The sequence below is a fragment of the Lissotriton vulgaris genome, chromosome 1_1 (assembly GCF_964263255.1).
Source record: "Lissotriton vulgaris chromosome 1_1, aLisVul1.2, whole genome shotgun sequence".
NCBI lineage: Eukaryota > Metazoa > Chordata > Amphibia > Caudata > Salamandridae > Lissotriton > Lissotriton vulgaris.
In genome coordinates, this window is record NC_141685.1 from 82,889,254 (window position 1) to 82,905,038 (window position 15,785).

The window sequence follows — 15,785 nt, forward strand, 5'->3', positions numbered from 1 at the left end:
TTTTTCCATATGTATATCATAGCGGCATAATATATTTGGCTTCTCCAGAAGAAGGCGCTGGACGCCGAAACGCGCGTCGAGGATTATTAAGCCATTTTTACTATAATGTATTGTGAATCATGTATGACATTTGCTAATTTTTTATGTATTATGTTTGATTATTTTGTTATCTACTTTGTGTATATATAATTTTATGCTAATTTTTGACTATATGTATAAATAAATAAATACCAGAACTTGCATTTATTAGTAGCTTCTTTTTTCCTACAATTCCTCTTTTTCTAAATCATATCTTTTTGCGAACTTTTATTATGATTGCCTAGGTTGTTGATTATTGAGTAGTCATAACAAAAGATTCCATGAGGAAGGATACGTTAGTGAAATGTTCTACAATACTAATCTTTACACTATTGACAAATACTATCAATATCATCTGTGCAAAAATAGATACATTCGTAGAATTGATTGTGTTTTCACTTTCACAGGCAATATCTTTGAAGTGGTTTTAACCACTTCGGGGCTGATGACAAGCTGGGCTCGTCATCGCTTAGCCTCCTCGCACGCTGATGCCGAGCCCAGCTCGTCATGTAAAGTGCACTTCATAAAATCTCAGCGTGCGAGCAAAATAACGCTAGCACGCATGAGGTTAATAGGCCATACAGGGCAACAATTGGTCGCAATTTGTTTTACTAGTATAACAACGTGCCAAGGCTAGAGTCTCTTTGGCTTTTTGAATAGCAGCACATTTAAATTACCCGGTTGGCTTTCATTCATTAGCTTGTTGTAGGAATTTAGAGAAGAGCATTTCAGTTAACTGCTTCCACTTTTTTGCTCATCACAATTTTCTTTTTTATATATGTAATCGCCTTGATCTTTTCCATGAGCAAAGTCACAGGAGGGAGCAGCTCTCTTACTACTGCAACTTATTTTATGTCAATCTGCTGAACGTTTGGCATGGGAATGTTTATAAAACAGTGTGAGTGTGTTGTGGGTGGGATGTGTGTGGGTGGGGGTGTGTGATTAGGGGTGAATGGGGTGTGTGGTGAGAGTGCATTGGGACTGGAGTGCGTTGGGGGAGGCGGGGACGTTGGGGGAGGCGGGGGCGTTGGGCGGAATGCAGGGTCGTTGGGGGATTTTGTCATTTAAAAAAAAGCCCTTTACAAGTTCCACCTTAAACAGGTTTGCAACTAAGCTAGATTTGCGCTCACCCATTAAGTCAGATTACCATTCTCACTTTAGCTTTTCAAAGATATTATTTCTCACGCAAACCGGATATTTTCTCCCTCATACGCCTAGGCAGACTGAGTTATTCATACCTTCAAACACTAGCCGCTTGGTTTTGCAGCGCACTGCTAACTGTTTTGGGGCAATTCCATGCTATCTCATCAGTAAGACTGATTTCACTGCACTTGTAGGGGTTCAGTTCAGGTTAATGTCCATATGTTGTACTTTCTTTTAGTTTACATGGAATTATGTGAATGAACATCATTCCTGAGCGGAGGCGTGCCTAGCGTGCGTTCTCTCATGGTGAGTCAGGCTAATTTTGTGGTTGAATCCTTTCTGACATTCACTGCACCAGTAGGGTTTTTCCCCTGTGTGAGTTCTCTCATGCTGGGTCAGATGAATTTTCTGACTGAAGCTTTTTTGACATTCTTCACACTGATAGGGCTTTTCTCCTGTGTGGGTTCTCTCATGATGTACGAGATGGATTTTCTGACTGAAGCTTTTTTCACATTCGGTGCACTTATAGGGTTTTTCTCCGGTGTGTGTCTTTTCATGCTGAATTAGACTACATCTCTTAGTAAAACATTTTTCACATTCATTGCACTGATATGGCTTTTCTCCAGTGTGAATTTTTTCATGCTTAGCAAGAGTACTTTTATCGTGGAAGCTTTTCTGGCATTCAGTGCACTGATATGGTTTATGTCCCAAGTGTGATCTTTCATGTAATGTGAGACTGATTTTATGACGGTAGGTTTTACCACATTCAGAACACAAATACCGTTTTTCTCCTGCATGTGCACCTTCATGCTGAATTAAACTCGCTTTTTTGCTGAAACTTTTTGGACATTCAGTGCACTGATATATTTTTTGTCCCAAATGTGTTCTTTCATGTCGTGTCAGTTAGTGTTTTTGACTAAATCTTTTCTCACAATCAGAGCACTGATAAGGCTTTTGTTCAGAGTGCGATTTCATATGTCGAGTCAAGTAGGATTGTTGAGTAAAGGTTTTCTCACATTCGGAACATTGATAAGGTATCTCTCCTGTGCCCCTTTTTTTCTGTACTGTCCTGTTCAAATTACAAGCTAGGTGAGTCTCTTGTGAAGTGCATGGGTACACTACTTCTGCAATCTGCACAGTCTTATAAATAATGTACACTGTTTTTTGATTCAAATTGTGCTGTTGTTCTGGCTCTTGCTTTACAGTCACAAAACCCTCCATCTCCTCCATCATGTGTGTCCTTACGGCCCCCAATTTAAGGGTTCATTGACATAAGAAATTAGAGAGAATCCAGAAACTGCATTTACAATCAGTCAGCGACTCGGCTCTGTATTGTCGTTACTTACAGACCAAAACCAGCTTTTAGAAATTGGTTTCTTCTAAAATCTCTGGAACATCTCTCTCTTTGTAGTCTATTTGCTGCAAATGACAGAATCCGTTAGTTTTGTTCCTGTCCACACTTGAAGCCACCTGCAGTATAAAAAAAAAAGAATTAAAGTGAAATATCTTTCAAGGTGTAAACTAATTTTAACGAAATTATTTAACAGTGAATGTCAGCATTCTGGAAGTAATGCATGTACTTTTCCGATGGGATAGAGTTGGTAGGGTTTTGAGGAAATGATAAATGAGACCAACATAAAATAAAGCAGATTGATATGTTAACAATAAGTGTGCACTCACTCATATCAGTAACATAAAATGATAAATCTATTTACATTTTGTATAGACCGTAAAAGAATTAAAAACAAATTGTTTTGCCTTGTCGAATGATATCAAAATGAATAAACTAAATTTGAAAATTGCATAATCTTGTAAAAGGCAGACACAGAAAGATGGCTGAATGAAAGCCTTGAACGATTGCGCTGCCGAGCACCCAGCCTAATCCTACAGAATCCAGTACTCTCCCAAGGAGTTAGAGGTCAGACCCCTAGAGGAGGTCCCACACAGAGACCTTCAGGTGGTAGACGGGGCTCGGACTGACTTCCTACCATGATCGAGCGCACAGATGCCAAGGTGAGTGCCATACAATGGCAGCCCAACAATTGCAAATTGAGTTCGGCGGACCAAGGGGGAGGCAGACTCCACTTCCCGAGCCCCACGAAACCATGATGGGAAGCGCATAGACGCCTGCAGAAGCTTGGCTGAAATGTACTGGCACAGCCGGGCACACTGGGGCTGAATGGCTTCCTGAGAAATAAACTGATCGCTGGGGCACGCAATGCTGGTTGGAGCCTAGAAGCCTGGAAGATGGTTGCCACAATGACAGCGGCTAGATAATGGAGATGAGGTCAGCACAGTCCCCAGGCGTTAACTGCCCCTACCCTTCCTGCGTTGCGGACTGCTGATGCAGAGAGCGTATACAGTTGCAGGAGGCCTGCCTTAGAAGGCATAGAGGGCCGGGCCTGTGAAGTGCATACAAGTTGACATACAGGTGCCACCTGTGCAACCCCTTCTCCCTCCCCATTGACGTGATCATATAGTTGGGACTGCGACCCGGTAACCCTGAGCTTCCAACTGATAAGAGGTTGCTGAGAAGGGATCTTCCAGCTACTAACCTTTGAGACGTGGGCGGTAGTGGATGAGAGGGAGGCTGGAGGGCTAGGTCCTTGCTCATGCCTTGGGGGACATTGCCTGGTTGTCCTTCATGTTCTTATTCTGGAGGTAATAAGTGGCAGACAGACATGAAGAAGACAGTCTGATCTGCAGTGGGCTGGGCCGCTGTTTTGAGAGGGTACCCAGGGGATAGCAGAGCACCTGCTGAGACATAGAATTTGAGGAGCGGGATAGGCCCCTGTGGCAATAACTATTCTGTGTAGTTATGGGCCGAGATAGATCTTCTAGAACAGGCCAATAACAAAAAATGTACAGATATACAGAGGTGGGAGGAGGCCCTGCATGGAACTCGCAGAGCAGACAGGATGAAATGTCCACTCCCCAGATACTGATGGCTATTACCCAACTGAAAGAGGTGCTAGAAGAATAAATGGATTCCATATTCATTGATAGTAATATTTGGATCGCCATAAGGTGAGGGAGCGACTGCTGCAGACAGAACTAAATGTGGTTGAGCTCACTGCAAAACTGGCTTCTAATCCTCACCCAGGTTAAACTTCCATCATTAGCAATTTAGGGGTCCTGAGTTCCAATTGTTACCCTTCTTCCTCCCCATCCTCGCCCAAGGTGGAACCCAACCCATCCACCAGACCCCCTAACCATTGGGACTTTACTGCCCCTCAACACAAGAAGCCCATCGAGGACCACCCTTTCACCTATGGAGGGAACTGGCCTTCTCCTGCTACTCACATATCATCACCCAATGTTCATTCCCATAACAATAAATAACTATGCCTACTAAACTCCCCATCTCTCATCACTCCTACCTCAAGGAGCACCCCACTCACCCACTGTGCTTCCCAACACCTGGCACTCAACTCCCCTATAGCACAAAAGACACATGGAGGAAAACTGTAGAACACCACTTCCCTCTACTCTTCATACCCCCTCCATGCCACCAACCACCAGCCCCCAACCTCCAATAAACCTCCACTTATACTTTCATCCGGGACTATGTGGAACCTACATTACCTACCACTGTTCCTTTTACGAGGAGACTTCACTCACTTCCTATCACCAGACCAACTAACCACTCCTTATACCCCCGCACCCCCCCTTGAGGTTGAACTGAAAGACATCAAGCAGGGTCTTCTGAACCTACTGCACTTTTCTTCAATGATGGAGGAGCGCTGGAATCTCTACATGCCCTTCAAGAATAATCGATCATGCCTCCCCAGTACGGCTAAACTCTGCCAAAGTCAAGACTCATCTTGGAAAACGAGACACATTTTACCTGGAAATCTAGGCCTCATTGACCATCACGCCAGGCCACATAGAATCACTGATAGGGAGACTCAAGAGAATACAGTTGATGGCGGCCAAGTTTGCACTAATGAGACCATGCCAGTCTTCAGCGTCTCAGGCCTTGGCCGAGCTCCACTGGCTCTCAGTTATGCAGAGGGTACAGTTCAAGTCAATGTGCATAGTCTCTAAGGCTCTGTATGGCATTGGGCCCAAGACATTACAGAGCAGGTTTGAATGGTATGTCCCCCCCCACGTAACCTTCGCTCCTCCTCAGCTAAACTGGTGAGAGTATCCAGGTTTAGAAGAGTTAGATATGGAGGAAGAGCTTTTAGTATTGTAGCAGCTTCGGCTTGGAACAAACTCCCAGCCGAACTTAGACAGATAGATAATCTGCTGCCGTTCAGAAAGAAGTTAAAGACCTGGCTCTTTCCTAGGACGTAAGTATGTGGCTGTGACTTTCTTATCCTTTTTGACCCTGTACTCGCTATTACACTCAAGGTTAATTGATCTCACGTGTTCAAGCGCCAGGATACCGTAGGGTCACAGTGCGCTCTATAAATGCGGAATACATTACATTCAATACTTTAAGCCTTGATAATTTACCACCAGTCTCCATATCTCTCCAAGAAACTGATGTTACCAAATCCCACCTCAAGTCAATGCTTTTGAATTGCAGGTCAGAGGTTAGGCATGCTGCGAATACAGCCGACCTCTTATTCTTGCAAGATCTGGAAGGCTACAAGATCATCCGTAAGGACCGCACCGACCAAACAGGAGGAGGCATCGCTATCGTCCATAAGAAATCCATCCGCATCTCAACCAGCTCTGACGTCAATCTCGCTAACACAGAACACCTTCACTTCCAGATCCACATCGACCCCAAGACCACACTCAGAGGCACCCTCCTCTACAGGCCACCAGGACCCCGTGCACAATTCAGTGAAGACATCACGGACTTTATCACCCCACACGCCCTCCCCTCCGAGGATTACATTCTTTTGGGAGACCTCAACTTTCAATAATATACAATGAGACCCAATCCAACTGGCGAGCAAATCTATCAGTGACATATGGGGGGTCAAATATATCCCACTCCCCACTAATCTCTTATCCACATAATAATGAGATAATGCACTGTGCTCTGCCTTGTTAAAAATATCTGTTCTCCACAACAACAAAACAGAGCGAAGATCTCAGAGTGACCTCACTCTTAGTTGTTCACAACCGTCCACAACACACATTGGACATTACTCTAAATAGAGGAAAAAATGTGCGAGAAGCAAGTGACCCCTCACGGAAACACCACCAAGCGGGGTAACTGGTATGCAATTTCCAGACAGGCCCCTGTCTCATCATCGGTGGTCACTTGCTCCTCGGGAAAATAAAGGTGATAGAAAAGAAGACGTGTCCAAAACAAACAACATATAAAGTGCTGCAGTGAAGTGCAGAAAACTCTGCTAGTGACAAACACACACAAACAAAATGATAGAGTGCCTAAAACCACACACAACACACCAATCCCTTATCCACTTTTATTCGTAGGGTGGTGATTGCGTGCTATTGGGTATTAAAAAGGCTGGTAGCTAGTCATGCATACCATTACCTACAGTGCCGACATGTTTCACTGCTGTATAACGTAGAGCAGTTTCATCAGGGCTGCACTCAAGTGCTGCCACTTCACTCTTTTTGGACACTCGGCTCTATAACGTGCTGTGAATGGAGTACAGATACAAGGTTTAAAAACATGTAGACTTAGGCTGGCCAGAGGTATACTATGAAGGTATAAGCCAAGTGGTAGTGTGAGGAATATTTACCCAGGAGCAGCAAAGCATTGCATACCGGCCACTCCGTTATCAAACTGGGACCCTAAATACTCCAAACGTGAGTGTGCCCCTTGATTTGTAATAAAAAATTCTTATATCTGCAAAATGAAAGAAACAAATACAAAGTTGTAGTGTTCCTTATGCTGTTATGCCATGAAGCATCTCATGTATACTACACCTGTACTCGAGACTGAGCAACAAGTGTCATACATGCTTAGCGCTACTATTACAAACTGCATGAAAAGGGTTATTCAATCTAGAAGAGATACACCACTAGGGTGCTGGTTGTAAATACCCCTCCCTCAGCGACCCACATGTCAACCATAACGCAGCCAGAGTGACCCACATCACAGTAATAGCGCAGCCAGAGCGAGCTTAGAGTTACCAGTCACAATCGTGACCCACTTCAAACTGAACATGTAAGGCTACGCGGAGTCAGCGGGTTAAAGCATATAACATTTAGCCCATTGAGCGAAAAACGAAAGGGTACTTCCCTGGCGCTTCGTTTAGAATGAAAGAGTACTTCCCTGGCGCTTCGATTACAATCCGTCTCACCGTGACTAACTGGGAAGACGCCTTTCCTCAGCCGTGTCGGACGCCCACACCAGGAGCACTCAAGACGGCAGCGCCGGTGCAGCCACGCCCATCGCGTCACGTCACGTGATCGCGACTCCTTGCGTGGCGGCCATCTTAGCCTAGTCAATAGGCTTCAAACACTACAGCAGGGTACATAGGCCCAGCTCTATCTAGGGGGTGAGGTGCTATACCACTGCAACATTGCACTGGCAAAAATACTGGGTATTGATACCAGGAGGGCAGGGACATAGTACCACAGAATGTCAGAACTTCCCCACATCAATAAAAAGTGAAACAGGACACACTGATTAGTTAATAAACAGATGAATGATATGCTAGGTATCGCACTGTCCCCCTAGACCATATCCTGTGCAATTCACCCCCATGGGCATATTGAAAGCAGTGTAATAAGAACACCCGTAACTCCAGAGTAACACACAGTCAAGGAGTGCTGTGCTAGAAAGAAAATTATCATCAAGGGGCAACCAATATGGAGCAACTGGGTTCTGGGCACAGAAAAGGCAAGTTTACACGGAACCACTCCTTGATCCAACTGGGAGATCGTGAACCCAAGTTTGGCCGGGGGGCATGACCCAAAAACATAGAGGGGGACCCAGAGTGGTGCAACATAAGACCCAGGTTCACAGTTTAATCCTGTTCCATTCAATGATTTCGTTGAGCCCAACTCTATCAGTTTTCTCATTATAGATCCAGCGCGATTCTTTAGCCAGCAAGATCTCATCAATGTTCTGGGGGGAGCCTGTGATTTTCTCAAGCACTGTCCACTGAAAGGTGTGTTTCTCAGTAGAGCAGTGCTGAACGAGCTTTGTTGTTAATTTACCTGCTCTTATTGTGCTGAGATGTTCCTGTATGCGCACTTTGATCTTGCGCGAAGTCAGACCTATATACTGCAGTCCACACTGGCACGTTAGCCTGTATACCACTTGTGTGGAGTTACAGTTACTAAACTGATTTTGAAACCACTCCTTCCCTGATGTGAGACTCACACTTTTGCTTTTCTTGGTGAGTGGACATACAGAGCATGTCCCGCACGGGAAGTGGCCTTTGGGTACAGTGGAATTGTGGGCAGTTGGTGCCTGGGGGGCCTTTGAGTGTACCAGTTTATCCTTCAAATTGGTCGCCCTTTTAAATGCAAATCTCGGGGGTGGCATGCGGAACTCACTGTTAGATAGGATGGACCAATGTTTACGGATGGACTGGCGGATTCTGGTGGCCATAGGGTCAAACGTCATGACCACAGGTATACAGTCGTCCCTCTTCTTGGTAGCCTTTTCTAAAAGAGCACTCCTAGGGGTGTTGAGAGCTCTCTTTTTGGCTTGTTTTACAACCTTCATAGGATAGTTCCTATTGGTCAACTTAGAAGTTAATACTTCAGATTGTTCCAAGAAGGTGCTGGTGTTAGAACAGTTACGTCTATACCTCAGGAACTGCCCTACGGGCAAGTTGTCCCTCAAAGCTCTTGGGTGAAAGGAATCATACGAGAGCAAGGAATTCCTGTCTGTGGGTTTTTGATGTACACAGGTGTTAATGGTGCCCATACTGTATTCAATATCGAGGTCAAGGTACATCAGTGGTATTAAGAAGGACGATAGCACCGCCCTTGTCCGCCGATTTTATAGTCAGCGTGTGATTATTTTGGAGGCTTTTAACTGCTTCCCAGTCTTCTTTAGTCATGTTTTTATGATGGAACTGTCTCTTCGTGTTTTCTATTTTTTCTATGTCCTGTAAGACCAGAGACTCAAAAACCACTATTTCTGGGCCTACCACAGAAGTGGGCGGGCAGAAAGTGGACGGATTTCTCAGATTAGAGGTATAGGTGGTATTCTATGTTGGACAGTTCGAGGAGCACGTCATCTATCATAACAACAACCCCTTCCAGAGCCAGATCCGGCTCTGGAAGAGATATATAGATGACGTGTTCTGCATTTGGTCAGGAACGGAGGAACTCTTGTTGGAATTCCTTAACTGGCTGAATGCACAAGATGAGAACCTTAAGTTCACTTGGACATATGACAGACACAAAGCAGTGTACCTTGACCTCGATATTGAATACAGTATGGGCACCATTAACACCTGTGTACATCAAAAACCCACAGACAGGAATTCCTTGCTCTCGTATGATTCCTTTCACCCAAGAGCTTTGAGGGACAACTTGCCCGTAGGGCAGTTCCTGAGGTATAGACGTAACTGTTCTAACACCAGCACCTTCTTGGAACAATCTGAAGTATTAACTTCTAAGTTGACCAATAGGAACTATCCTATGAAGGTTGTAAAACAAGCCAAAAAGAGAGCTCTCAACACCCCTAGGAGTGCTCTTTTAGAAAAGGCTACCAAGAAGAGGGACGACTGTATACCTGTGGTCATGACGTTTGACCCTATGGCCACCAGAATCCGCCAGTCCATCCGTAAACATTGGTCCATCCTATCTAACAGTGAGTTCCGCATGCCACCCCCGAGATTTGCATTTAAAAGGGCGACCAATTTGAAGGATAAACTGGTACACTCAAAGGCCCCCCAGGCACCAACTGACCACAATTCCACTGTACCCAAAGGCCACTTCCCGTGCGGGACATGCTCTGTATGTCCACTCACCAAGAAAAGCAAAAGTGTGAGTCTCACATCAGGGAAGGAGTGGTTTCAAAATCAGTTTAGTAACTGTAACTCCACACAAGTGGTATACAGGCTAACGTGCCAGTGTGGACTGCAGTATATAGGTCTGACTTCGCGCAAGATCAAAGTGCGCATACAGGAACATCTCAGCACAATAAGAGCAGGTAAATTAACAACAAAGCTCGTTCAGCACTGCTCTACTGAGAAACACACCTTTCAGTGGACAGTGCTTGAGAAAATCACAGGCTCCCCCCAGAACATTGATGAGATCTTGCTGGCTAAAGAATCGCGCTGGATCTATAATGAGAAAACTGATAGAGTTGGGCTCAACGAAATCATTGAATGGAACAGGATTAAACTGTGAACCTGGGTCTTATGTTGCACCACTCTGGGTCCCCCTCTATGTTTTTGGGTCATGCCCCCCGGCCAAACTTGGGTTCACGATCTCCCAGTTGGATCAAGGAGTGGTTCCGTGTAAACTTGCCTTTTCTGTGCCCAGAACCCAGTCGCTCCATATTGGTTGCCCCTTGATGATAATTTTCTTTCTAGCACAGCACTCCTTGACTGTGTGTTACTCTGGAGTTACGGGTGTTCTTATTACACTGCTTTCAATATGCCCATGGGGGTGAATTGCACAGGATATGGTCTAGGGGGACAGTGCGATACCTAGCATATCATTCATCTGTTTATTAACTAATCAGTGTGTCCTGTTTCACTTTTTATTGATGTGGGGAAGTTCTGACATTCTGTGGTACTATGTCCCTGCCCTCCTGGTATCAATACCCAGTATTTTTGCCAGTGCAATGTTGCAGTGGTATAGCACCTCACCCCCTAGATAGGGCTGGGCCTATGTACCCTGCTGTAGTGTTTGAAGCCTATTGACTAGGCTAAGATGGCCGCCACGCAAGGAGTCGCGATCACGTGACGCGATGGGCGTGGCTGCACCGGCGCTGCCGTCTTGAGTGCTCCTGGTGTGGGCGTCCGACACGGCTGAGGAAAGGCGTCTTCCCAGTTAGTCACGGTGAGACGGATTGTAATCGAAGCGCCAGGGAAGTACTCTTTCATTCTAAACGAAGCGCCAGGGAAGTACCCTTTCGTTTTTCGCTCAATGGGCTAAATGTTATATGCTTTAACCCGCTGACTCCGCGTAGCCTTACATGTTCAGTTTGAAGTGGGTCACGATTGTGACTGGTAACTCTAAGCTCGCTCTGGCTGCGCTATTACTGTGATGTGGGTCACTCTGGCTGCGTTATGGTTGACATGTGGGTCGCTGAGGGAGGGGTATTTACAACCAGCACCCTAGTGGTGTATCTCTTCTAGATTGAATAACCCTTTTCATGCAGTTTGTAATAGTAGCGCTAAGCATGTATGACACTTGTTGCTCAGTCTCGAGTACAGGTGTAGTATACATGAGATGCTTCATGGCATAACAACATAAGGAACACTACAACTTTGTATTTGTTTCTTTCATTTTGCAGATATAAGAATTTTTTATTACAAATCAAGGGGCACACTCACGTTTGGAGTATTTAGGGTCCCAGTTTCATAACGGAGTGGCCGGTATGCAATGCTTTGCTGCTCCTGGGTAAATATTCCTCACACTACCACTTGGCTTATACCTTCATAGTATACCTCTGGCCAGCCTAAGTCTACATGTTTTTAAACCTTGTATCTGTTCTCCATTCACAGCACGTTATAAAGCCGAGTGTCCAAAAAGAGTGAAGTGGCAGCACTTGAGTGCAGCCCTGATGAAACTGCTCTACGTTATACAGCAGTGAAACATGTCGGCACTGTAGGTAATGGTATGCATGACTAGCTACCAGCCTTTTTAATACCCAATAGCACGCAATCACCACCCTACGAATAAAAGTGGATAAGGGATTGGTGTGTTGTGTGTGGTTTTAGGCACTCTATCATTTTGTTTGTGTGTGTTTGTCACTAGCAGAGTTTTCTGCACTTCACTGCAGCACTTTATATGTTGTTTGTTTTGGACACGTCTTCTTTTCTATCACCTTTATTTTCCCGAGGAGCAAGTGACCACCGATGATGAGACAGGGGCCTGTCTGGAAATTGCATACCAGTTACCCCGCTTGGTGGTGTTTCCGTGAGGGGTCACTTGCTTCTCGCACATTTTTACCTCTATTTAGAGTAATGTCCAATGTGTGTTGTGGACGGTTGTGAACAACTAAGAGTGAGGTCACTCTGAGATCTTCGCTCTGTTTTGTTGTTGTGGAGAACAGATATTTTTAACAAGGCAGAGCACAGTGCATTATCTCATTATTATGTGGATAAGAGATTAGTGGGGAGTGGGATATATTTGACCCCCCATATGTCACTGATAGATTTGCTCGCCAGTTGGATTGGGTCTCATTGTATATTATTGACTGTGAGTGGAGGGCGACCCTTTCCGTATTCCCTCTAAGCTCCATTATTGTTTGAGACCTCAACTTTCACCTGGAAAAGAACGACCGCAACGCCACCACCCTTCTGGACAATGTCGCCAACCTCGGACTCAAACAACTTGTCACTACCCCCACCCACACTGCAGGTCACACACTCGACCCTATCTTCACCTCCAGCAAACATGTCTCCTTCAGCCACACCACAGCTCTCCCTTGGACGGACCACAGCTGCGTTCACTTTACCTACAATAAGACCACAACCCACAACCATCCTCAACCCACTCTGCGAAGAAACTGGAACAAAATCACCATCGACCAGATCGCCTCATCGCTTCTTCAAAACCCCCCTGCCCACTCCTCAAACCCCGACCAAGCAGCCATTAACCTCACCCAATGGCTATCCAACAGCGCCGACATCCTAGCAACGTTGAAAAAACGTCAAATCAAACTAGGCAGCAAAAAGGCCTCCTGGTTCAACGATGATCTTAAGAAATCTAAGAAACTCTGTCGCTCCCTTGAGAAAGCTTGGAAAAAAGACCCAAACACCAGCACCAAGGACGCCTTCAAAAACGCCACCCATATACACCACCAACTGATTCGGACTGCCAAGAAAGCCACTCTCAAGGACCGACTAGATAACAACGCCCACAACAGCAAGGAATTATTCAACATCGTCAAGGAATTTACCAACCCCTCAGCCAACTCCAACGACATCACCCCCTCTCAAGCCCTCTGCAACTCCCTAGCTTCATTCTTCCACAACAAGATCGCAGACATCCACAACAGCTTTGACAACCGACCCGAAGACCAACCCACCCAACCCTCCGCAGGACCTCCACCTCCCTTGAACATCCTCAATGACTGGAACCCAATCTCCACTGAGGACACCATCCGCCTGATGAACTCTATCCACTCATGATCCCCCACAGACCCATGCCCTCACCACATCTTCAACAAAGCAGACTCCATCATAGCACCGCACCTCAGAGACGTCATCAACTGCTCCCTCAACTCCGCCACCTTCCCGGAAAGCTGGAAACACGCCGAACTCAGCGCCCTTCTGAAAAAACCCACAGCTGACCCCACCGAACTCAAAAACTACCACCCCATCTCGCTCCTTCCATTCCCGGCCAAAGTCATCGAGAAAGCTGTCAACAACCAGCTCGCCGGCTTCCTCAAAACCAACAAATCCCTCGACTCCTCACAGTCCGGATTCCGAGCCAAACACAGCACTGAGACTGCACTCATCGCAGCAACAGACGACATTCGAACTCTACTGGACAATGGAGACACAGTCGCCCTCATCCTCCTCGACCTCTCCGCAGCCTTTGACACAGTTTGTCATAGCACCTTAATACAACGCCTCAGAAACATCGGAATCCAAGGAAAATCACTGGAATGGATCACCTCGTTCCTTGCCGGAAGAACTCAGAGAGTCCGCCTTCCACCATACAATTCAGAAGCCACCGAAGTCATCTGCGGCGTGCCACAAGGATCTTCACTCAGCCCCACCCTCTTCAACGTATACATGAGCCCCCTCGCGGCCATCGCACGCCAACACAACCTCAACATCATCTCCTACGCTGATGACACAACTGATACTATCACTCACCAAAGACCCTAACACCGCCAAAACCAACCTACATGAAGGAATGAAAGAAGTAGCCGAGTGGATGAAGCACAGCCGTCTAAAACTGAACTCAGACAAAACAGAAGTCCTCATCCTAGGTTCCTCCCCCTCCGCCTGGGATGACTCTTGGTGGCCTGAGGCCCTTGGAAAAGCACCCATCCCGACGAACCACGCACGGAACTTAGGTGTCATCCTGGACTCCTCACTCTCTATGAACAGACAAGTCAACGCCGTCTCATCATCTTGCTTCAATATTCTTCGCATGCTCAAAAAAACATTTCGCTGGATCGCCACCGAAACTAGAAAAACGGTCACCCACGCACTGGTCACGAGCCGCCTGGACTACAGAAACACCCTATACGCCGGTACCACCGCAAAACTCCAGAAAAAACTCCAACGCATCCAGAACGCTTCAGCCAGACTCATACTAGACATCCCGCGTAAAGACCACATCTCTGGCCACTTGAAAAACCTCCACTGGCTCCCCGTTAACAAGAGGATTACTTTCCGCCTCCTAACCCACGCACACAAAGCACTTTACGAACTTGGACCCGAATGCCTCAACTCACGACTTTCCTTCTACACCCCCTCCCGCCAGCTACGATCCTCCAACCAAGCCCTTGCAACTGTACCTCGAATCAACAAAACCACCATGGGAGGCAGATCCTTCTCCTACCTGGCAGCTAAAACCTGGAACTCACTTCCCACTCACCTTCGCCTCACTCAGAACCACCTAACATTCAGAAAGCAACTTAAAACCTGGATATTCGACAAGTAATTCCCCACCCTTCTTCAAGCGCCTTGAGACCCTCTGGGTATGTAGCGCGCTATATAAATCACTTGACTTGACTTGACATCCTACCACAAACTTGGCTTAATGTATCCTCCTCACCAATTTTGGACATTCTAGTTCCCCCTGAATATAACCTAATCACATTGTACAGCCCTCACAAAGTTGGGGGAGGCGTAGCTTGCATCTCGCTCAACTCTCACCGGTTGCTTGTCTCTATTTGCGTTTTCTCTCCCTTCGTCTTTTGCCTTCCTCTCTATATCACGAGTCCGAAGCTGCTGGGTTCTGCTCTCCCTCTTGGCGCGCGTGGATGCATGATAATGCAGAGATGACTGTACCTGCTGACAAGACACGCACGGTAAAAGCTGTAACCTGGAATGTGAAGGGCCTGAACTGCGGTAGAAAGATGCAGTTAGTGGCAGCATTTCTTAATTGATATGGAGCAGACTCTGCTTTTTACAACAGCTGAATCTGATTGGAGCCTCATGTTCACGCCTACGAGCGGGAAGGATGGGTGAAAAGTTCATAGCGGGATACTTCAACTACGCCAGGGGCACAGCCATAGTTCTCAGAAAGGGCTTCCCTTGGCATACGCGCACTGCAATATGCGATCACCAGGGTCGGTATGTGATAGTGGAGGGGGTTCTTGAAGGTCGCCCAGTGAGACTCATATCAATATACGGCCCCAACACCGAGGAGCCCCAGTTTTTTAGCGAGATGCGGCGGTTGGCGGACTCCCTAGGCCCCGGGGCAGTGCTATGGGGAGGTGATTTTAACATGGTTCTCAACTCCAATTAGGACAGGTCAAATGGTTCTCGACGGCGTCACGCCTGAGCTGCGGCGCAACTGCAGGC

At 46.4% G+C, this 15,785-nt stretch overlaps 1 pseudogene across 1 annotated transcript in view; it reads right to left on the reverse strand.

Annotated features, from left to right (window-relative positions):
- Positions 1-259: 259 nt before the first annotated feature.
- Positions 260-15,785, reverse strand: part of LOC147737444 (uncharacterized) — a 30,914-nt pseudogene continuing 15,388 nt past the window's right edge. Inside the window, exon 2 of the transcript XR_015297425.1 lies at positions 260-2,691. The product of XR_015297425.1 is annotated as an uncharacterized LOC147737444 (transcript). The remainder of the gene's footprint in view (positions 2,692-15,785) is intronic.